Here is a 26,112-nt window from a genome sequence, read left to right as displayed (position 1 = left end):
TATTTTATATTGTTTCCCTAACTTCAGTTTCCCACGAACCCTGGGGTTTTTATTGTATGCTTCTGCATAATGTGGTGATGTTAGGAATGGATATGTCATGTTATATCAGAATTACCTACAAAGATAATTTAAAAACCTTTGTAAAGCCACTTTGGGTGAGATGAGCAACAGGGGCTGGATTTACTCTCCTACTTGCAGCAGTGTCTATAGCAAAAACAACAGCAACAAAACAGACAAAAATGTGTGAAACAGTACCTTTTAAGATACTGGAATGAGGCAATGAAAGACAGTGATTTTGAAATATGGGAAAAAATGAGGTAAGCGTTACCATTGCCTCATTTTACCATCTTGAGAGATTTTCAGCCTACAGCTCAAGGAAGAGGAACTGAGGCAGAGCCTGTCAGACTAGCTGTGTTGAGGAAATGGAGCTGAGTCCTGGGAAACCAAGGAAGCCAAAGTTGATAGGACAGACTATCAAAGAGAAGAGATAACTGCATGGAAGGAGATGTGTGTATGTGTGTGTGTGTGTGTGTGTGTGTGTGTGTGGTGGTGGTGGTGAGTTGGTGGTGTGAAGAGAGAGAAAGGGGGAAGAAGAGATTTATTATGGAAATTGTTTCATGTGATTATAGTGGTCAAGAAGTTCCACCATCTGCCATTTGGAAGTTGGATAACCAGGAAAGCCAGTGGTGTAATTCAGTCTGGATCTAAGGATTGAAGAGCCAGAGGAGCCAATGGTATAACTCTCAGTTTGACTCTAAGGCCTACGGGCGCGGTGGCTCAAGCCTGTAATCCCAGCACTTTGGGAGGCCGAGACGGGCGGATCACGAGGTCAGGAGATCGAGACCATCCTGGCTCACACAGTGAAACCCCGTCTCTACTAAAAATACAAAAAAACTAGCCGGGCGAGGTGGCGGGCGCCTGTAGTCCCAGCTACTCTGGAGGCTGAGGCAGGAGAATGGCGGAAACCCGGGAGGCGGAGCTTGCAGTGAGCTGAGATCCGGCCACTGCAGTCCAGCCTGGGCGGCAGAGCAAGACTCCGTCTCAAAAAAAAAAAAAAAAAAAAAAAAGACTCTAAGGCCTAAGAACCCGGGAGTGGGAAGGAGAGTGCAGGTGTGAGTCTCAAAGTCGTAGGGCCCGAAAACCAGGAGTGCTGATGTCTGATGGCAGAAGTGGATGAGCTTATCTCAAGAAAAGAAGGAATTCATCCTTCTCCACATTTTTGTTCTATTCAGACCCTCAACTGATGGGATGATGCCTTGGTGAGGGTAGATCTTTTTATTTAGACTACTGGTTCAAATGCTAATCTACTCCAAAGACACCCTTACAGGCACACACAGTAATAACGTGTTGCCAGCTATCTGGGCATCCCTTAGCCAAGACAAACTGATACATAAAATTAACCAGCACAGTTCATGTGGAATATTCAGTAGAGTACTGACAAGTGTCTGTCTGTAATGAAACTCAATGCTGGGGATTGAACTGTCAAAAAGGATAAGAAGGAATAGTACCTAACACACATGGCTGGAAACAGTGCCTTTTCCCACCACAGACTGGAAAAATTCATATTTCATGTGTGTGGAATAGAGTACTGCTACACTCCAGATGTACCTAACAAATCACAAAAACAAGATTTGAAAGTATCAAACTTTTTCCAAATAAAATAACTGTATCTCAAAACAAAACTCAAGAGAATGTGTAGCAATACAAAAATATCCAGCACCCAACAAGGTAATATTTACAATGTTAGAGCCTAATCAAAGATTACCAGGCATACAGAGGCAATACAATATCCACAATGAAAATAATCAGTCAAAACAGACCAAGATATTGGAATTAGCAAATAGGGATATTAATACAAATATTACAACTGTATACTCTATGTTCAAAAAGTTAAGTAAACATATAGAGGATATTTTTAAAATTCAAATAAAATTTCCAAAGAGGAAAGCTATCGTGATGAAATAGGAAAATACACTTTACCTCATTTCTATGATGATCTTAACCTCATTTACTTTATTGAATTCAGCCAACTCTTATTTTATTTTACGGTTTTTTGTTTGTTGGTTGGTTTTTTGTTTTGTTTTTTAGACAGAATTTCACTCTCATCGCCCAGGCTGGAGTGCAGTGGCACGATCTCTGCTCACTGCAACCACTACCTCCTGGGTTCAAGGGATTCTCCTGCCTCAGCTTCCCAAGTAGCTGTAATGACAGGCCTGTGCCACCACACTCAGCTAATTTTTTTATTCTTAGTAGAGATGGAGTTTCACCATGTTGGCCAGGCTGGTCTCGAACTGCTGACCTCATGTGATCCACCTGCCTCGGCCTTCCAAAGTGCTGGGATTACAGGTGTGAGCCACCGTGCCCAGCCATATTTGTTTTTATATCCACTTCTGCTATGAGCTTTGAATTTCTCAAGTATTTTTACTGTTTTATGAAGTCTTACATTTTTCTTTTGCCTCATGCTTGATTTGGGAAGAAGCTTTTATCACCAAAGTGTTTTGATTCTAATTTTATGATTGTGTTCACAGTACCTATATATGAATATTGACAGGCACTTTCAGTTCATTTTTAAATAAAATACTTTCCTGCACAGCAGTTAAAAAAAGAAAAACACACTTTATTGCATTAATGGAAGATTATATCTTACAGAAGAAATAATAACTGAGCGTTAAGCTTAGTCCCTGATGTGGTTCTCTTTGTATTTATCTTGTTTGGTGTTTATAGGGAATTTTGAACCTATATTTTGTAAACTTAAAAAAAATTGGCCAGGCGCCGTGGCTCACACCTGTAATCCCAGCACTTTGGGAGGCCAAGGTGGGTGGATCATGAGGTCAGGAGTTTGAGACCATTCTGGCTAACACGGTGAAACTCCGTCTCTACTAAAAATACAAAAAATTAGCTGGGCGTGGTGGTGGGCGCCTGTAGTCCCAGCTACTCGGGAGGCTGAGGCAGGAGAATGGCGTGAACCCAGGAGGCGGAGCTTGCAGTGACCCGAGATGGCGCCACTGCACTCCAGCCTGGGTGACAGAGCGAGACTCTGTCTCAAAAAAAGTAAGAAAATAAATTTATATGACTGTTCTAGGATATAATTCCATATTTTAGTTAAATCTTTACTCTTCTTTGCTAAAAATTGTGGCAGGTGCCTGTAGTCCCAGCTACTTGGGAGGCTGAGGCAGGAGAATGGCGTGAACCTGGAAGGTGGAGCTTGCAGTGAGCCGAGATCGCGCCACAGCACTCCAGCCTGGGAGACACAGTGAGACTCCGTCTCAAAAAAAAAAAAAGCCTCAAAGAGTTTTTAAACTCATTTCTTAAGCAATTTCTTTCCAATTTTCAAAAATTATTCACCAGTATTTCTTCAAATACTATACCTTTTACTTACTCTCTCGCTTCTATCTTGACTCCAATTACCCATATGTTAGCCCTTTTATCAATGTCCCATGTGTCTCTTATGTTTTATTCAATATTTTATATCTCCTTTTATGTTCTTGATTCTTTTATATTTCCCAGTTCACTAATCATCTGAAAAATCGTATCTAATGAACTATTTACTAATCTATTAAACTTCTTATTTTAATTATAGTAGTTTTCCATTTTAGAACTTTCATTTGACTCTTTTTATATTTCATATCTCCGATCAGGTTTTACATTTTAAATCTATATTTATGTGTCAATTAATAATAATATAAAATATCTGTTAATGCCAAATCTTTTCTGAGTCTGTTTTTATTGTCTATTTTACTCTTTGTTTTTGTCTTTTTGCTTATGTTGTATAAGATGTCTCACAATTTGCACTGGGTGCTAAACATTCTTCATGAAAACTTAAAGGAGTTAAGTCCTCTTCTAAGTACTAATGACCATATCAATCCTGCAGAGGGTTGAGTTGAGACTTTGTTATGACTACTCCATTTCAATTTATTATTACTTATAGAGAATGGTCCATATTTCTAGAGTGTGATCATTCTGGGATCTCAATTGAAAACCCAGTTTTTACCAAAACCCCTTTACCTTGGCAAATATTGAACTCCAATCTCTGTCTCATCAGTACAACATAATTGATGAAACTTCTGTACAGTTTGTTAGCCTCCTAGCTGCTGTTTTCTGCTGGATTTATTGGATTCCTGACCCTTAATGTGAAGCTCAGAATTTGGCCAGTGATTTGAGGTAAATTTGTAGTTGGCTTCTTTCTCTATGATTTATTCCCCTTTGGGAATTTGCTTAAGTCCCAGCCACTTGGCATCTCTGAATTCTGATCTCTGCTTCCTCTTTCCAATATGACTATGCTGTATACTTTGACTATAGTCCTCATGTTAAAATTTTTTCAAAAAATAGGTCAGGATAAATATGAATCTTTTCTCTTATGCTTTCCTTCTCTCAAGGACCATGGTTCCTCAACTCCTAACATTATCGATTACTCCTCAATGCCTTAAGCCATTGTCTTATATAGACTGTTCACATGCACACATACACACACACACACACACATATGTATATGCTTGTATGTGTATACGTAAAAAGGGTTACTAAAATATAAGCTACTCCGTCCTGGTCAGAACTAAAAGTTTTCTCAAGAAAATATATTGATTCTGTAATTTCAATATTTATAATTTTCCTTTCTAGGATAGTTCATTTTTGATTCTGTTAATTGTCTAAAGTTTTTGGTACATGTTTGTTTTCCAACTTCAATTTTATTCAGTAAATATATTTTTTATAGTTTGATTATTTCAGTATCTAATATCCTTGAGAAACTTATTAGGCATCATTTCTGATTATAATTTCCGAATGCAAGATCAGGTTTTTTGGAAATTTATATTAATTTTCTAGTCTTTTTATAAGTTTGTCATTATAGATTTATAAAAATTAAAAGTCTAGCCTTTCATTCCTCCATAGATAATTTGCATTTTCTTTTAAAAATAAGATTTTAAAAATTAAAGTATTACTTACATACAATAAACTAGAGAAATCTTAGGTACACAGCTCAGCAAATTTTCACTTATGAACACATCCATGTAGAGTATTTTCTTTTCTTTTCTTTTCTTTTTTTTTGAGATTAAGTTTCACTCTGTTGCCCAGACTGGATTGCAGTCACATGATCTAGGCTCACTACAACCTCTGCCTCCTGGGTTCAAGTGATTCTCCTGCTTCATCCTCCCGAGTAGCTGGGATTACAGGCATGCGCCACCACACCTGGCTAATTTTTGTAGTTTTAGTAGAGATGGGGTTTCGCCATGTTGGTCAGGCTGGTCTTGAACTCCTGATCTCAAGTGATCCGCCCACCTCGGCATCCCAAAGTGCTGGGATTACAGGTGTGAGCCACTGTGCCTGGCCCATGTAGAACAGTTTTTGGACTGCAAAAGGCTCTGTGTTGTATGTTACCACTCAACACTCCATCAATAAGGAAAAGCACTATTCACATCACTATCACATGGGTTAACTTTGCCTCTTCTTATAAGGACACCAGTAAGACAGGATTAGGGCCTATAAAAGTAATTGGTTTTTATATAGAAAAAATTTATAGCATATCATGGATTCTTTTGCTCAACATTACATCTGTGATATTTGTCTGTGTTGTTACATTTAGCAGCAGTTTGTTTTTTCTTTGGTATGTAATATTCCATTATATAAGGCCATAAGTTATTTATTCTTCCTAATAATGATGGACATTTGTGTTCTTTCTAGCTTTTGGCTATTTGCATTTTCTTTTGCCAGTCTTTGTAGGAAGATGCCCATGTCAGAGTACTTTAAATGATACACTGGATTTTTTTAGGACCACATAGGCAACTTTAAGTTTCCCTTCACTGGTGACAAAGGTAAGACAAGCATTATCTCTTGCCAAATCCTTCACACAGATCCCTGAGTTGTTTACACTTACACTGAGGGTTTGCCACTTTGAGATCCCAGCATTATAGAGGGAAGGAGCCTCCTTTTAGATTCCTACCTTGGATAGGATCTAGATTTGATCTACTTTTCCCTATTCCCTGAATTACTTCTATGGGCTGAATTGTATTCCACCAAAATTCATATGCTGAAGCCCTAACTGATCTTTGTGGAAGATCAGTTGGCTGTAAGTATGTGGCATTATTTCTGAGTTCTCTATTCTATTCTAATCTGACACATTGATCTATGTGTCTATTTTTATACCAGTACCATGCCGTTTGGGTTATGATAGCCTTGGAATATAATTTGAAGTCAAGTAATGTGATACCTCAAGCTTTGTTCCTTTTTGGTTAGAACTGGTTTGGATAATCAGGCTGTCTTTTGGTTCCAAATGAATTTTAGGATTGTTTTTTCAAATTCTTTGAAAAATGACATTGATATTTTGATAGTGCTTTGAATCTACAGATTTCTTTGGGCAGTATGGTCATTTTAATTATATTAATTCTTCTGATCCATGAGCATGTTTTTCTATTTATTTGTGTTATCAACAATTTATTTCATTAGTGTTTTGTAGCTTTTCTTATGGTAATCTTTCACCTCCTTTGTTAAATTTATTCCTAGATATTTCATTTTATTTTTTTGTAGCTATTGTAAATGAGATTGATTTCCTGATTTTATTCTCAGCTAGTTATTGGTGCATAGAAACACCACTGATTTTGTACACTGATTTTGTATCCTGAAACTTTACCCAATTCATTTATCAAATCTGAGAGGTTTTGGTGGAGCACATGTTTTTGGAAAAATTGCACTGATAGACTTGCTTGATGCAGTGTTGCCACAAACCTGCAATTTGTAAATAAAAAAAATGCGGGTATCTGCAAAGTGCAATAAAATGAAGCACACTAAAATGAGGTATGCCTGTAAATGACTTCCTGGAAAAGGCAAAACTCGAGACAGTGTAAAGATCAGTGGTTGCTGGGGCTAGGGAGAAGAGAGGGAAATTTAAGTACAGCACCAATTTCTAAGGCAGTGAAATAATTATTCTGTGATTCTATAATGCTGGATACATGTCATCATACATTTGTCAAAATCTATAAAATGTACAACACCATGAGCGAATCCTAATGTAAGCTATGGATTTTAGTTAATAATAATGTATTATTGGCTCATCAATTGTAACAAATATACCACAATAATGCAAGATGTTAATAATAGGGAATTAAAAGTGAGTGATAAAGGGTATATGGGAACTTTGTACTTTTAGCTCAATTTTTTTCCATTTATCTAAAGCTGCTGAGAAAGAAAGCCTATTGATCAAAAACATTAATGGAATACCTCTCAAGCTATATTTAAAGGAAAACTTATGGCTGTAAATTTCTATATTAGAAAAAGGAAAAAAGTATCAAATCAATTACATCAGTTTGCTTGTGTTAATCAGGGCTTTCCAGAGAAATAGAATCAATAGAAGAATATATATATATATATATATATATATATATATATATATATGACAAGGTCTTACTCTGTTGCCCAGGCTGGAGTACAGTGATATGATTATACCTCACTATAACCTTGTAACCTCCAACTTCTGAGCTCAGGCGACCCTCCTGCCTAAGCCTTATGAGTAGCTAGGACTACAGATGTGTGTCACCATGCCTGAATAACTTTTGTTTGTTTGTTTTTTATATAGATAGGGACTCTCTATGTTGCCCAGGCTAGTCTCAAACTCCTGGCCTTAAGTGATATTCCTTCCTTGGCCTTCCAAAGTGCTAGGATAACAGAAATGAGTCACCATACCAGATCTGTATATATTTATTTATTCACAATGTCGTGCAAAACATTTTTTTTTTTTTTTTTGAGACAGAGTCTCGCACTGTTGCCTGGGCTGGAGTGCAATGGCGCAATGTTGGCTGACTGCAACTTCTGCCTCCCAGGTTCAAGCGATTCTGCTGCCTTAGCCTCCTGAGTAGTTGGGATTACAGGTGCCTGCCACCACGCCGGGCTAATCTTTTGTGTTTTCAGTAGAGATGGGATATCTCCATGTTGGCCAGGCTGAATTCGAACTCCTGACCTCAAGTGATCCACCTGCCTCGGCCTCCCAAAGTGCTGGGATTACAGGTGTGAGCCACCACGCCGGACCTGCAAAGCATTTTTATCATCTCAAAGATATGTTTTGTCTATTAGCAGTCAGCTTCCGTTTCCCCCTCTCCTAAGCTCCTGGAAACCACTAATCTGCTTTTGCTCTCTACAGATTTACCTAATCTGTGTATTTCATATAAATGAAATCTTAATATGTTACCATCTGTGTTTGGCTCCTGTTACTTAGCATAATATTTTCTAGGCACATATCTGTTGTAGCATGTATCAATACTTCATTTTTATGGTTGAATAATATTCTATTGAATGGATATACCACACTCTCTTCATGCATTCACCTTTTGATGGCCATTTGCATTATTTCCACCTATTAGCCATTGTGAATAGTGCTGCTATAAACATTGATGTACAGTTTTTTGTTTGAACACCTGTTTTTAATTCTCTGAAATTACTGGGTCATATGGCAATTTTTTGTTTAACTTTCTGAGAAACTGCTAACTTATTTCAGCAGTGGCTGCATCATTTTACATTCTCAGCAAACAATGTATGGGTGTTCAAGTTCCTCCACATGTTTGTCAACACTTGACATTTTTCTATTTTTAAAAATTGTAGTCATTCTAGTGAGTGAAGAGGTTTTGACTGGCATTTTCCTAATGACTAATAATATTGAGCATCTTTTCATGAGCTTATTGATCATTCATGTATCTTCTCTGGAGAAATGTCCATTCAAATCATTTGCCCATTTTTGAATTGATTTCTAAAAAAATGTTAAGTTGTAGGAGTTCTTTATATATTTTGGATATGAATCCCTTATCAGTCATATAATTTGCAAATATTTCTCCCATCCATTAGATTGCCTTTTTGTTTTCTGTTCTGTTTACTTTCAGGTGATGGTTGGTCAGGTATGGACGCAAGACGGGGGAAAAGGAGAGGTTCAGGAAAACAAAGTTGATTACATCATGGACCCTGAAGAGTAACTGCCTGCCAAGAGAGGTTCACATAGGAAGAGCACCAAGGGAGTGGGCTCAACCATGCAGAAGGGAGTCAAAAAAGAGAGAAGACCCACGCATAAGTGCCTTTATTAAGGGCCACGGTGGAGTAAATAAGCAAAAGGCACAAAAGGATTTCATTGGTGCCTCAGAAAGTTAGTAGATCACAGTCATGGAGGGCAAGAAAGGAAACTTGTGACAGAAGCCAACCTTACCACACAGGTACATCTGGTTACTTGGTCGTGGTGCTCATAACCTCTTTGTGGGGATGTTGAGGCAGCAAGAAAATATAAATTTTTTAAATTTACAATACTTTCAACCCTGTGGTGCCTCAACATCTTTAACAATACTAATTGGGAGGAAGACTGCTTGCCACCTGGATTGTGGAGATGTTAAAGGTGACTAGCTAGCCACTGAAGGCAAACTTTGATACAGATAACAACTAGGAGATGTTCTATTAGCCATATGGCAAGTGGTTGGAACTCAGTTCACAACCAGACACATCGCCTTGTGCGAGAAAGCCAAGAGAACAGGTCAGATCCCTGTGTATTTAAGGAAATACATTGGTAGATTTTGGTTATATTATAAAAGTTCTTTACTTCTTAGCCTATTCCTCATAGCTTGGCCTGTACCTGTCCAGAGTTATTAATGTATATATGGCAGGAGGTGCCTTGCATGGCACAAACCCCTCTCTCCCCTGGCTAGTGAGTAGTCAAGAGCAGTGTGTTATCCATTATCACTCGGGCTAGAGACAAATGGGCTTGTTGTGTAAAGGACAACATTTCATGCAGCCTTTGAATATGATCTGAAAGGGCCTATGATCTGAAAGGTGCTGGTTGCCAGCTAAGATTTTATTTTGTATGCAAAGGCTGCTGTTCTGGTGCCAACATTGGCAGCTCCTGTGGCTCTGGTAAGCCCTATTAAGATGGGAATAAATATTACCTGTTTTGCCTGGTGTTTTGGGGTTGACGGAAATGAGCAGTTAGCTGGTTGATAAAGAACTAGGAGAATCCTCAGTGTAACCACTGTACATGGGGGTATGGTTTTATTCAGAAAAATATGGGGGATTAAGCAAGGAAAATATATAAGGTGCTATGCCTATGAGTTTGGGCCACAGTAGGGCCTGAAAGTGCTGTTATTTAGAGCATAATGTACCCATGAAGATATTATAAGGAGGTTGAAGGCCCCAATGTGGAGAACTGGCCAAGTTTAGTGGGCTCCTGGGCACAAGTGGTAAGCCTATGGGGGTAACTTGATTATAATGTGCAGCTGTCCCTGGTGAGTATAGCTAGAAATGAAGGTAGCTGGTATATTTCAGCAGATGTGAAATTTAAGAATTTCACTGTAAGCTATGATAGAACTTGGCCTAATGTGGTGTCAGCAGGAAAGTCATTAAGGTGGGCCCATGCCCAATGGGACTTGGTGGTAGGCTTAACAGTTGTGAAGGGCTATGGCCATGGCTGAAACTTTGGCAGCTTGTACATATGTGTTGGAGATCTTGGTCTGTACCAGGTTAGTGTAGTTGTTGTTGTGACATAAGTGTGAAGAAGACAGGAAGTAGAGGTATTTATGGGTGTGGTATCTGTGGGTGTAGTTTCCTGGGCACCAGCCTCAAGAATGCTGGGGTGCATGGCTGTTTCTGCCATGGTTGGCATTGCAGGCAAAGAGAAATCGCAGGAAATCATTAGAAGTGCACATAGGAATAGAAAATCTGGAGGGTACGTGGCTAGGCATGGCACAGAAGACATATTAGGAGAAACTCTACCCTGAATGGCATTCAAGATGAAATGCTTTGCATCCCACAGAGGCTTAATGCACTCTAGGGCTGCTTTGCAATAGTAGGACTTTTGAACTCATAATTTCACAGGCAGGTGTCAGCAGGGCAGGATCCAGGGTCAAACAAGTAACAATCTCAAGGAAATAGTCTTCCCAGGGTTCATATTCACATTGGGCAATATAAGATTGCAGTATATTTGGATCAGTCATGGATAGCAGGGGAATCAAGACTGAGCACTGAGTGTGGGAGTTGTTTAAAGGGGATGTCTAGAACAGTCCAAGTTTGGAGCAGAAGCAATTGTCTGAGGTGAAATCAATTCCACTGGCAAGCACTTGGGTTGGAATGACATTGTCTGAGATGATGTCATATCTATCAGTGACCTCTTGGATTGGGTTGATGTCAGGAGCAATCCAGGAAAAGTGTGTCCCTACCATGTAGCAATCCATAGGGGATAAAAGGGAGCGTCTAAGGACTAAGAGTTATGGTAACATGTGAAGGTCTTGCCCAAAATAGATTCACAGGTGACTCTGCAGCTGCTGGAGACACAGATTTCTTTTTATTATTATTATTATTATTATACTTTAAGTTCTAGGGTACATGTGCACAACATGCAGGTTTGTTACATATGTATACATGTGCCATGTTGGTGTGCTGCACCTGTTAACTTGTCATTTACATTAGGTATATCTCCTAATGCTATCCCTCCCCCCTCCCTCCTCCCCATGACGGGTCCCAGTGTGTGATGTTCCCCTTCCTGTGTCCAAGTGTTCTCATTGTTCAATTCTCACCTATGAGTGAGAACATGAGATGTTTGGTTTTCTGTTCTTGCGATAGTTTGCTGAGAATGACGGTTTCCAGCTGCATCCATGTCCCTACAAAGGACATGAACTCATCCTTTTTTATGGCTGCATAGTATTTCATGGTGTATATGTGCCACATTCTCTTAATCCAGTTTATCACTGATGCACATTTGGGTTGGTTCCAAGTCTTTGCTGTTGTGAATAGTGCCACAATAAACATATGTGTGCATGGGAGACAGATTTCTTTCAAGTCTGCTGGGTCGTCAGTGACACAACAGGCAAATGCTCAAGCCACTTTGATCTGGGACTGCCCTTCGTAGTCTATCTATAAAGGATGTATATTCTTGGAACACTGATAGGCTGTGTTCAGAGAGACTCTATGCATGATTCTACATTCTGGGGCACAGCCTCCCGTAGAGATCTCAGGTACCATGGAGCAAAGAATTAACAGCCAGGGTTTAATCCACAGACATGAATTCAGTCAATCTACAGAGGCCATGCTCAAGAGAATGTCCACTAGCATATACTACTGCTCAAAATTATTTAAACACCAATATCATTTGAGCTATTCATAATGGAAGGCTGCCAGCTGGGGAGGGATTCAGTCATAAGCCAGGCTCAAAGATAGGCTGCTTTCATGGAGCTCAGGATAACCTCCAGGCAGGTCCAATTTCTCCAATTTGTGGTACACTACTGAAGGGGCTCTGTGGGGCTGTTGCACATTCTATGGGTCAGGTTGAAACATTATGGGTTGACCCATATCCCCAGTGCCCAAGTTAAGCACAAGCAAACTAACAAACACAGCCAAGGGAAGTAACAATATTTTATTAATTTGGCAGAGACTGTACCCTGGACATGGGGCAGTTATAGTAACACCAGTGGGGAATCTTGGAGTCTTAAATACATCTGTAGCTCCTAGCTAAGTACAAACCTCCCAGTAGTGAGAGTTGGGAACTAGTATGGTAGTGGCTGTGGGTCACATTTGGAATCTGTCATTTCCAGAAGTGGCTCGCATTCTCCAGATATAACTTGCTGTCTCCACAAATAGCAAGCCACACATTTCCACTACTCAACCCTGTATCTATAATTTCCAATTCCTGCCTCGGCGTGGAATGGGGATTAAGCAGGCACCCTTTATATCCTGAGTACAAAGGCAGGGTCTCAAGCTCTGGCATCAGCTTGTCCAGGTACTCTTGTGCTCAAATTAAATGTCTAGGGCATTTCAATGGGCTTTCAGTCATTAAGGGATCATATTTAGCAATCTGTTCCTTGATTAAGCATCCAAGTCAAAAAGGTTGGAGGAATAACTGAAAAGTCAAATTCATATGGAGAGAAATCATTAACAGAGTAACAGGTACAATCCTCCCGGACAGCAAAATGAGCCAGATTGCCCTTGCGAGCAAACAGGAGCAGAGTGGAAGGCTATATAAAATTAGTGTAAGGGATATAGAATACTGTCGATAAAGAGTTGAGATAAATTATGGATTGTAGGAGAAAGGAGACCTACTTAAAGATCCATTTACCAAAGAGTAATTTTAGTAGCATGTCTTTCAATGGGCCATTGTTACATTAAGTGAGGCCTGAGGTTGTGCTTGGTATGGCAAATGAAAGTTCCATAAGATGCCCTGTTCTAGTGTCTGGTTCTGGGTAGCATGGTAGGGAAAATGAGTCCCTTGGTCAGAATTTATGATATCTGGAACAACAAAGGAAACTAAAATGGTTCTCGTTAGGCCAGAGGCAGTGAAAGGCCAGCATACCCCATAAAGGAGTCAATCATAGTAAGGGTACACTAGGCAGCGCCTGCAGTAGGGGGCAAGGGATCAATGTAATCAATACACCACCAGGAAAAGGGATAGAAATTCTGTGGAAAAGATCCCCATTGAGTTTCACACCAATATTTGATCTTGAAGCATATGTCTCAGTTGTCAGTCTCTGTCTTGGCCAGAGAGACTTGCAGGGGAATGCCTTGTCTATGGGTCCATTCAACAAACACATGCATTCCTCAATGCCCAGAGGGATTATGTGGCCAAGTTGCCAGCAGGTATGGAAGTGAGGAGGGATCCAGGGAGGCAACAGAAGTGGCTAGAGAACGTGTATTCATCCTAGAAATCAGCCTGCTGTGTTGTTGAAATGTGCCTCTGGAATGTCATGTTAAAGTTTGTGCAAAAACGTGTACCAAAAATAGAAATAGGCCAAGTTGACAATACCTTACAAATTTAGGATCCCCAGAAGGGACAGCCTTGTATTAAGAAATCATCTCTCTGCTATTGGCCTTGCCAGATGTAAAGCTGTTAGCAATCAGTAAAGATCTAGAAGAAAATCTATGAAGAAGTTACCTAGTAAGGGCATTCTGTACAGCCAAGTGTATAGCTTCCAAGTTGGGCAGACCTGATGACACTGAACCTGGTTAGAGAGGTACTCAAAGCCAAGTGATAGGCCATGGTTCTCCAGCAAGCTCCATTGCATACAATGGTGACAATATCATCAGTAAAGTACGTTGACTCCTTTTTCATGTCAGACAGTTGGTCCCAAGGGGCACCTCATTTTCCAGAGGAGGAGGCAGTGGTAATGCCAGTACCAGTGTCCCTAGGTCCATGGGCAAGAGGTTGAGCATGGGGCAAGCTGCAACCTCCTAGAACTTGTAAAAGACCTGTTTGTCCAGTTTAACACACTCCTAGAAGTACCATTTCCATTTAAGCAAGGAAACTTCCACAGCTGTGCTGAGCTGTTGCCGAGAGGAATCTATCCATCCAGGACAAGGTAAGGATCTGGGTGTAGAGTTTTACCTGCTGGTGGCCAAAATGAGCCTTGGTCTGTAGTAGTCATCAGTAAACATTTGATATTTGGCATGTATCAGGCAGCAGCTGATGGCAGCCTCTGGATCCAAAATCCCATCAGGAGCCATTTTTGACCATGCTTATTCCATATGCTCCAGAAAGCATTGTCAGGGTTGGCCAATATCTCAAATCTAAAACTGGCTTCTGGGGGAACCAACTGCCTTATATAGCCTGCTGAGTTTCTTCTAATGTTCATTGCTGGGGCTTCCCCCAGTGGAAGGTGGTAGACTTGCAAGTGATTTTGTAGAAAGGCTGAAGTAAAATGGAAAGGGGCGGAATGTGTTGTTGCCAGAACATATAGAGACTTAACAGATGTTGAGCCTGGCAAAATGTCTGGGTTGGGCTAAGCTATAAAAGCTAATGTCTAACAGTGTTAGAAATTTGTTGGCGATCGGGCGGAGCAAGATGGCCGAATAGGAACAGCTCCAGTCTCCAACTCCCAGCGCGAGTAACACAGAAGACCGGTGATTTCTGCATTTTCAACTGAGGTACTGGGGTCATCTCTCTAGGGAGTGCCGGACAATCGGTGCTGGTCAGCTGCAGCAGCCTGACCAGCGTGAGCTGAAGCAGGGCGAGGCATCGCCTCACCTGGAAGCGCAAGGGGGAAGGAAATCCGTTTTCCTAGCCAGGGGAACTGAGACACATAACACCTGGAAAATCGCGTAACTCCCACCCCAATACTGCGCTTTAAGGAACAGGCACACCAGGAGAATATATCCCACACCTGGCCGGGAGGGTCCCACGCCCACGGAGCCTCCCTCACTGCTAACACAGCCGTCTGCGGCGATCTATCCGCAAGGCAGCAGCGAGGCTGGGGGAGGGGCGCCCGCCATTGCTGAGGCTTAAGTAGGTAAACAAAGCCGCTGGGAAGCTCGAACTGGGTGGAGCTCACAGCAGCTCAAGGAAACCTGCCTGTCTCTGTAGACTCCACCTCTGGGGACAGCCCACAGCTGAGGTCCAATAGGGAAAGCAGCGGGGGCGGTGCAGAGGCGAACGACTCTGTCTGACAGCTTTGGGGAGAGCCGTGGATCTCCCAACGCGGAGGTTGAGATCCGAGAACGGACAGACTGCCTGCTCAGGTGGGTCCCTGACCCCTGAGTAGCCTAGCTGGGAGACATCCCCCACTAGGGGCAGTCTGACACCCCACACCTCACAGGGTGGAGTCATCCCTGAGAGGAAACTTCCAAAGGAAGAATCAGACAGGTACACTCGCTGCTCAGCAATATTCTATCTTTGGCAACCTCTGCTGCTGATACCCAGGCAAACAGGGTCTGGAGTGGACCTCAAGCAATCTCCAACAGACCAACAGACAGTCCTTCTGACTGTCAGACGGAAAACTATCAAACAGGAAGGACACCTATACCAAAACCCCATCAGTACGTCACCATCATCAAAGACCAGAGACAGATAAAACCACAAAGATGGGGAAAAAGCAGGGCAGAAAAGCTGGAAATTCAAAAAATAAGAGCGCATCTCCCCCTGCAAAGGAGCGCAGCCCATCGCCAGCAACGGATCAAAGCTGGTCAGAGAATGACTTTGACGAGATGAGAGAAGAAGGCTTCAGTCCATCAAACTTCTCAGAGCTAAAGGAGGAATTACGTACCCAGCGCAAAGAAACTAAAAATCTTGAAAAAAAAGTGGAAGAATTGACAGCTAGACTAATTAATGCAGAGAAGATCATAAACGAAATGACAGAGATGAAAACCATGACACGAGAAATACGTGACAAATGCACAAGCTTCAGTAACCGACTCGATCAACTGGAAGAAAGAGTATCAGCGATTGAGGATCAAATGAATGAAATGAAGCGAGAAGAGAAAACCAAAAGAAAAAAGAAGAAAAGGAAATGAACAAAGCCTGCAAGAAGTATGGGATTATGTAAAAAGACCAAATCTACGTCTGATTGGGGTGCCTGAAAGTGAGGGGGAAAATGGAACCAAGTTGGAAAACACTCTTCAGGATATCATCCAGGAGAACTTCCCCAACCTAGTAGGGCAGGCCAACATTCAATTCAGGAAATACAGAGAACGCCACAAAGATACTCCTCCAGAAGAGCAACTCCAAGACACATAATTGCCAGATTCACCAAAGTTGAAATGAAGGAAAAAATCTTAAGGGCAGCCAGAGAGAAAGGTCGGGTTACCCACAAAGGGAAGCCCATCAGACTAACAGCAGATCTCTCGGCAGAAACTCTACAAGCCAGAAGAGAGTGGGGGCCAATATTCAACGTTCTTAAAGAAAAGAATTTTCAACCCAGAATTTCATATCCAGCCAAACTAAGTTTCATCAGTGAAGGAGAAATAAAATCCTTTACAGATAAGCAAATGCTTAGAGATTTTGTCACCACCAGGCCTGCCTTACAAGAGACCCTGAAGGAAGCCCTAAACATGGAAAGGAACAACCGGTACCAGCCATTGCAAAAACATGCCAAAATGTAAAGACCATCGAGGCTAGGAAGAAACTGCATCAACTAATGAGCAAAATAACCAGTTAATATCATAATGACAGGATCAAGTTCACACATAACAATATTAACCTTAAATGTAATGGACTAAATGCTCCAATTAAAAGACACAGACTGGCAAACTGGATCAAGAGTCAAGACCCATCAGTCTGCTGTATTCAGGAGACCCATCTCACATGCAGAGACATACATAGGCTCAAAATAAAGGGATGGAGAAAGATCTACCAAGCAAATGGAGAACAAAAAAAAGCAGGGGTTGCAATCCTAGTCTCTGATAAAACAGACTTTAAACCATCAAAGATCAAAAGAGACAAAGAAGGCCATTACATAATGGTAAAGGGATCAATTCAACAGGAAGAGCTAACTCTCCTAAATATATATGCACCCAATACAGGAGCACCCAGATTCATAAAGCAAGTCCTTAGAGACCTACAAAGAGACTTAGACTCCCATACAATAATAATGGGAGATTTCAACACTCCACTGTCAACATTAGACAGATCAACGAGACAGAAAGTTAACAAGGATATCCAGGAATTGAACTCATCTCTGCACCAAGCGGACCTAATAGACATCTATAGAACTCTCCACCCCAAATCAACAGAATATACATTCTTCTCAGCACCACATCGCACTTATTCCAAAATTGACCACATAATTGGAAGTAAAGCACTCCTCAGCAAATGTACAAGAACAGAAATTATAACAAACTGTCTCTCAGACCACAGTGCAATCAAACTAGAACTCAGGACTAAGAAACTCAATCAAAACCGCTCAACTACATGGAAACTGAATAACCTGCTCCTGAATGACTACTGGGTACATAACGAAATGAAAGCAGAAATAAGATGTTCTTTGAAACCAATGAGAACAAAGATACAACATACCAGAATCTCTGGGACACATTTAAAGCAGTGTGTAGAGGGAATTTATAGCACTAAATGCCCACAAGAGAAAGCAGGAAAGATCTAAAATTGACACTTAACATCACAATTAAAAGAACTAGAGAGGCAAGAGCAAACACATTCAAAAGCTAGCAGAAGGCAAGAAATAACTAAGATCAGAGCAGAACTGAAGGAGATAGAGTCACAAAAAACCCTCCAAAAAATCAATGAATCCAGGAGTTGGTTTTTTGAAAAGATCAACAAAATTGACAGACCGCTAGCAAGACTAATAAAGAAGAAAAGAGAGAGGAATCAAATAGACGCAATAAAAAATGATAAAGGGGATATCACCACCGACCCCACAGAAATACAAACAACCATCAGAGAATACTATAAATGCCTCTACGCAAATCGACTAGAAAATCTAGAAGAAATGGATAATTTCCTGGACACTTACACTCTCCAAGACTGAACCAGGAAGAAGTTGAATCCCTGAATAGACCAATAACAGGCTCTGAAATTGAGGCAACAATTAATAGCCTACCCACGAAAAAAAGTCCAGGACCAGATGGATTCACAGCTGAATTCTACCAGAGGTACAAGGAGGAGCTGGTACCATTCCTTCTGAAACTATTCCAATCAATAGAAAAAGAGGGAATCCTCCCTAACTCATTTTATGAGGCCAACATCATCCTGATACCAAGCCTGGCAGAGACACAACAAAAAAAGAGAATTTTAGACCAATATCCCTGATGAACATCGATGCAAAAATTCTCAATAAAATACTGGCAAACCGGATTCAGCAGCACATCAAAAAGCTTATCCACCATGATCAAGTGGGCTTCATCCCTGGGATGCAAGGCTGGTTCAACATTCGCAAATCAATAAACGTAATCCAGCATATAAACAGAACCAAAGACAAGAACCACATGATTATCTCAATAGATGCAGAAAAGGCTTTTGACAAAATTCAACAGCCCTTTATGCTAAAAACGCTCAATAAATTCGGTATTGATGGAACGTACCTCAAAATAATAAGAGCTATTTATGACAAACCCACAGCTAATATCATACTGAATGGGCAAAAACTGGAAAAATTCCCTTTGAAAACTGGCACAAGACAGGGATGCCCTCTCTCACCACTCCTATTCAACATAGTGTTGGAAGTTCTGGCTAGGGCAATCAGGCAAGAGAAAGAAATCAAGGGTATCCAGTTAGGAAAAGAAGAAGTCAAATTGTCCCTGTTTGCAGATGACATGATTGTATATTTAGAAAAACCCATCGTCTCAGCCCAAAATCTCCTTAAGCTGATAAGCAACTTCAGCAAAGTCTCAGGATACAAAATTAATGTGCAAAAATCACAAGCATTCTTATACACCAGTAACAGACAAGCAGAGAGCCAATCAGGAATGAACTTCCATTCACAATTGCTTCAAAGAGAATCAAATACCTAGGAATCCAGCTTACAAGGGATGTAAAGGACCTCTTCAAGGAGAACTACAAACCACTGCTCAGTGAAATCAAAGAGGACACAAACAAATGGAAGAACATACCATGCTCATGGATAGGAAGAATCAATATCGTGAAAATGGCCATACTGCCCAAGGTTATTTATAGATTCAATGCCATCCCCATCAAGCTACCAATGAGTTTCTTCACAGAATTGGAAAAAACTGCTTTAAAGTTCATATGGAACCAAAAAAGAGCCCGCATTGCCAAGACAATCCTAGGTCAAAAGGACAAAGCTGGAGGCGTCACGCTACCTGACTTCAAACTATACTACAAGGCTACAGTAACCAAAACAGCATGGTACTGGTACCACAACAGAGAAATAGACCAGTGGAACAGAACAGAGTCCTCAGAAATAATACCACACATCTACAGCCATCTGATCTTTGACAAACCTGACAAAAACAAGAAATGGGGAAAGGATTCCCTATTTAATAAATGGTGCTGGGAAAATTGGCTAGCCACAAGTAGAAAGCTGAAACTGGATCCTTTCCTTACCCCTTATACGAAAATTAATTCAAGATGGATTAGAGACTTAAATGTTAGACCTAATACCATAAAAACCTAGAAGAAAATCTAGGTAGTACCATTCAGGACATAGGCATGGGCAAGGACTTCATGTCTAAAACACCAAAAGCAACGGCAGCAAAAGCCAAAATTGACACATGGGATCTCATTAAACTAAAGAGCTTTTGCACAGCAAAAGAAACTACCATCAGAGTGAACAGGCAACCTACAGAATGGGAGAAAATTTTTGCAACCTACTCATCTGACAAAGGGCTAATATCCAGAATCTACAAAGAACTCAAACAAATATACAAGAAAAAAACAAACAACCCCATCAAAAAGTGGGGAAAGGATATGAACAGACATTTCTCAAAAGAAGACATCCATACAGCCAACAGACACATGAAAAAATGCTCGTCATCACTCGCCATCAGAGAAATGCAAATCAAAACCACAATGAGATACCATCTCACACCAGTTAGAATGGCAATCATTAAGAAGTCAGGAAACAATAGATGTTGGAGAGGATGTGGAGAAATAGGAACACTTTTACACTGTTGGTGGGATTGTAAACTAGTTCAACCATTATGGAAAACAGTATGGCGATTCCTCAAGGATCTAGAACTAGATGTACCATATGACCCAGCCATCCCACTACTGGGTATATACCCAAAGGATTATAAATACTCTACTACAAAGACACATGCACACGTATGTTTATTGCGGCACTATTCACAATAGCAAAGACTTGGAATCAACCCAAATGTCCATCTGTGACAGACTGGATTAAGAAAATGTGGCACATATACACCATGGAATACTATGCAGCCATCAAAAAGGATGAGTTTGCGTCCTTTGTAGGGACATGGATGCAGCTGGAAACCATCATTCTTAGCAAACTATCACAAGAAGAGAAAACCAAACACCGCATGTTCTCACTCATAGGTGGGAACTGAACAATGAGATCACTTGGACTCGGGAAGGGGAACATCACACACTGGGGCCTATCATGGGGAGGGGGGAGGAGGGAGGGATTGCATTGGGGAGTTATACATGATATAAACGTATGCACATGTACCCTAGAACTTAAAGTATAATAAAAAAGAAAAAAAGAAAAAAAAAAAAAAGAAATTTGTTGGCCATTGGAAGACCAGACTATGCCCAAGAATTTCACTGAGGTTGGCAGACCTAGGATTTTGTGTAGAGTCATTGCCTGCCCCTGTTCTTGGAGATGCTGCATGCAAATCCTCTTTGACTGCCTCCTCAGAGGGCCCTCATATCAGGACACCACCTACGTAGTGCTATTAGAAGCCTTATGGGGAACTCTGTCAGGTCCTGAAGTACAAATTGTAAGCAACGGCTGAGCTATTTAGATAGCTTATGGGCTCAATCCTGCCAGAAAAATAGGGACACAGGAAGAGACATGTCCACCTGAGTCATTAGGGCAGGTTTTCTGGCTTCAACCATGGTTGTGGATGCTGAAATAGCCCTGAGACTTGGCTCCAGCCCCGCTCAGCAGTGGTCAGAGAAGAGTCCTGCCAGCAGCACAGGGACCCAAAGGAAGAAACATTTGCCAGGACATGCTTGTGACCCCAGGTCTACAGCAGATCCTGAAATGGTTCGGAGTCTCAGCCTTAGCCCCTCTCAGTAGTGGTCTGTGATCAGTGCTGCCAGCAGCACAGGGACACAGAGGACTACATGCAACCTGAGTCCTCTGGGCAGGCCTGCTGACATTGGTCCCAGCTATAGACCCTAAAATAGCCCTGAAACTCAGTTCTAGATCCTCTCAGATACAGATTAAGGCAATACTGCCTGCCTAGGGATCCACCCAGTGACCCAGCAGGAGAACTCGTAGGGACCCAGAGAAAGCCACACCCATCCTCACACTTAGTAACAGGTTCACTGTTTGTGGCTCCTGAAGTGGATCCTCATCTCAGCACCAGCCCTATGGATCAAGGCTCTGGAAGCAGCCCACATTATCCAGGGGCCAGAAACCCACTTCAGCCCCTGTTAACAGGCCCACCAAACACAAGTCATTTGAAATCAGACAATTAGAGGAACAAAAACAAAAAAAAGAATGAGAAAGAGTGAAGAAATATCAAAGGACCTACAGGACACCATCAAACATGCAGATATTTGAATTATGGAAGTCCCAGAAGGAAAAGAGGAAGTAAATATGCTTTAATGAAATACTGTATAAAAACTTTTCAAATTTGGTGAGTAATATCAACATCCAAATTTATGAATCTCGAAAGACTCCAAGCAAGATCAACCTAAAGAATTCTCTGAAGCATATTATAATTAAATTTTCAAAAGTTAAAGACAATGAGAATTCTGAAAGCAGTAAGAGAAAAGATAATCATCATATAGAAGGGAAATCCATAAGGATAACGAAGATTTCCCACCAGAAACTTTGCAAGCCAGGAAGCAGTGGGATGATGTATTCAGAGTGCTGAAGGGAAAACAAAACTTGCCAACCAATAGTACTAAAACCAGAAAAGATGTCCTTTAGAAATAAAGGAGAGATAAAGACATTTACAGACAAACAAAAGCAGAGAGAATTCATTACACTAGGCTTGAAAAAATGCTGAAGGGAGTTATTTGAATTGAAATAAAGGATGCTAAGCAGCAACATAAAAACATATGTAAGTGAAAGACTCAAAAATACAGTCAAATATGCAGTCAAATTCATAATACTTTAATACTGTATTGGTTGTGTATAAATCACTTATATCTATATGCCGATGTTAAAAGACAAATCTCTTAAAAATAACTATAGCTGCAATAATTTTTAAGGGATATACAACATAAAATATATAAGTTGTAACATCAAAAACATAAAATGTGTGAGAGTAAAACTAGAATTTTTTAATGCAATCAAATTTAGGTTGTTATCAACTTTGTGTTGGAAGAATGAGTATTGTAAAAATGTCCACACTACCCGAAGTGATCTACAAATTCAGTGCAATCTCTATCAAAATTCCAATAACATTTCTGACAGAAATGGAAAAAAAATTCTAAAATTCATATGGAGCAACATAAGACCATAAATAGCCGAAGCATTCTTGAGCAAAAATAACAAAGTTGGATGTATCACACTACCTTATCTCAAAATCTACTAGAAAGCTGTAGTAATCATAGCAGTATGGCACTGACATGAAAGCAGACAGACAAATGGAACAGAATACAGACTAGAAATAAATGCAAGCTTATGTGGTCAACACCAAGAAGACATCATGGAGAAAAGACAGTCTCTTCCATAAACAGTGCTGGAAAAACTGGTGTTGGGGATATCTACATGCAAAAGAATAAAATTGAATCCCTATCACACTATATGCAAAAATCAACTAAAAAATACACCAAAGATCTGAGTGTAAGACCTAAAACCACAAAACTCCTAGAATAAAACATGAAGAGAAAGTTTCTTGACATTGGTCTTATCAGTGATTTTTGGATAATATACCAAAAGCACAAGCAACAAAAGCAGAAATAAATAAGTGGGACTGCATCAAACTAAAAAGCTCCTGCACAACAAAGGATACAATCAAGAAAGTGAAAAGCAACCTATGGACTGATAAATGTTTGTAAACCAGTTAATTCTTAAGGGATTAATATCTAAAATATGTAAGAAACTGACATAATTCAATAGCGAAACAATGAATAACCCAATTTAAAAATGAGCAAAGAGAGGTTCCATCAAGTAATGGTGAGCACTCTGGACTCTGAAAAAATGAGCAAAGGATCTGAATAAACATTTCTTCAAAAAAGACATATAACAACAGATATATAAAAGGATGCTCAACATCAGTAATCAGGGAAATGCTAATCAAAACCACAGTGATATATCACTTCATATTGATCCATTTTGCATTGCTATAACAGAATATCTGAGACTAGATAATTTGTAAAGAAAAGAGGTTTATTTGACTCATAATTCTGCAGGTTGTGCAAGAAGCATAGCACCAACATCTGCTTGGCTTCTGGTAGGTATCTCAGGAAGCTTTTACTCATTGTTTTTTGCTCAGTTTTCAATTGGGCTATTCATTGTTTTGCTATTGTGTTAGGTCAGTTTCTCATATAATTTAGATATTAATCCTTTCAGAGTTAAATGGTTTGCAAACATTTATCAGTCTATAGGTTGTTTTTTCACTTTCTTGATTGTATCTTTTGCTGTGCAGAAGCCTTTTAGTTTGAAGGCAGAAAGCAAGGGGAGCCAGCGTGTCACATGGTGAAAGAGAAAGCAAGAGAGGGAGGACAAGGTGCCAGGTTCCTTTTAACAACCAGATCTTATGTGAACTAATAAAACAAGAGCTCACTTATTACTGTGAGGGAGGACACCAAACCATTCATCAGGGATCTGCCTCCATGATCCAAACACCTTCCATTAGGCCCCACCTCCAACACTGGGGGTCACATTTCTGCATGATATTTTAAGAGAACAAATGTTCTAACTATATCACACCTCTCATCTCTTAGGATGGCTTTTGTCAAAAGGACAAGAGATAACAATTGTTAGCAAGGGAGTGGAAAAAAGGGAACTCTTGGACACCATTGGCAGGAATGTAGATTCGTGTAACCACTGTAGAAAACAGTATACAAATTCCTAAGAAATACTCCATGGAAATGAAACCACCACCCCTTGTAAATATATATGCATATACATGTTTATAGCAGCATTATTCACAATAGTCAAGATATGTAAACATCCAAAGTGTCCATTGATGGAAGAATAGATAAAGAAATTGCTACATGTATATACACACACACACATATGCATATATATGTATATATAATGGTATATTATTCAGCCTTTAAAAAGTGGATCCTGCCATTTGTGACAACATGGATGAACCCAGAGGACATTATGTTAAGTGACATAAGCCAGACACAGAAATAGAAATACTACATGATCTCACTTATATGTGAAATATTTTATATATATATATACTGGATACATATAGTAGAATAGTGGTTATGGGGGTGGTGAAGAAGGCAAGGCAGAGGAAATGGAAACATGTAGGTCAAAGTATACACAGTTGCAGTATGTAGGATGAATAAATCTAGAGACCTAATGTACAACATGAGCATAGTTAACAATAGTATATTGGTATTGGTGAGTATTGTATTATATTTCATTGTTAGCTAGTAGATTTTAGATATTTTTACAATGAAAAAAGGTAACTATATGAGATGATGGATATGGTGATTTGATTGGTGTATTAAAACATCATGTTGTATACTTTAAATGTAGACAATTAAAAATTAATAAGCCATAGGCAACTGGGTAAATACACATTGGGTTCTTTGAATGGTAAAGGAGGCTGTGACTGATTGTTGATAGGTATTGAATAGAACATGGTGCCCAGATCCACACAGTCAACACACAAGATGATCATTGGAGATCTTCAACTAATTTCATTATGTTAAGTACTGAAGCCTTGATGGTGGAAACTTGAGCACTGAGACTTCGATAATTAATAGTTAAGTTCCATTCATTAGAGAAATCCTTTTAAGACTGGCCAAATAAAACTACTGGAAGGAGAAGTTGTGATAATAATCACATTTTCTTTGAGTAAATCTTGAATACCAGGTCAAAGGCCAGCAGTACCTTCTTTCAAGAGATATTGTGGTATGTTCACTACGTTTTCTCACAGGGACAGCTCTACAGGTTTTCACTTTGTGCCTCTAACTGGGTCAGGGACTTGGGCTTATTCCAGTGTCACAGACAGTAGGAAATGGCATCTTTTCTATGCCTATAATAGGAAAACTCAAAGCAAGAGGAGCCATCACAATGAACAGCTGTTATTTACTTATTTATTGTTGATTGAAATATTTATTCTACTTTTTAATTTTTGGGGGTACATACTAGGTATATATATTTATGGAACACATAACATATTTTGATACACACATGCAATGCATAATATTCACTTCAAGGTAAATGCAGTATCCATCTTCTCAAGCACTTAATTCTTCATGTTACAATCCAATTATACTATTGTAGTTATGTATGTTTTTAGCTTTCTTTTATTTGTTTGTTTATTATTATACTTTAAGTTCTAGGGTACATGTGCACAACGTGCAGGTTTGTTACATATGTATATATGTGCCATGTTGGTGTGTTGTACCCATTAACTCATTATTTACATTAGGTATATCTCCTAATGCTATCTCTCCCCACTCCCTCCACCCCACAATAGGCCCCAGTGTGTGATGTTCCCCTTCCTGTGTCCAAGTGTTCTCATTGTTCACTTCCTACCTATGAGTGAGAACATGTGGTGTTTGGTTTTCTGTTCTTGTGATAGTTTGCTGAGAATGATGGTTTCCAGCTGCATCCATGTCCCTACAAAGGACATGAATTCATCCTTTTTTAT

Source organism: Trachypithecus francoisi, unplaced genomic scaffold (assembly GCF_009764315.1).
Source record: "Trachypithecus francoisi isolate TF-2019V2 unplaced genomic scaffold, Tfra_2.0 Lachesis_group5, whole genome shotgun sequence".
NCBI lineage: Eukaryota > Metazoa > Chordata > Mammalia > Primates > Cercopithecidae > Trachypithecus > Trachypithecus francoisi.
The sequence above is the reverse complement of the archived record's forward strand: the minus strand, read 5'-3'. Positions refer to the sequence as shown.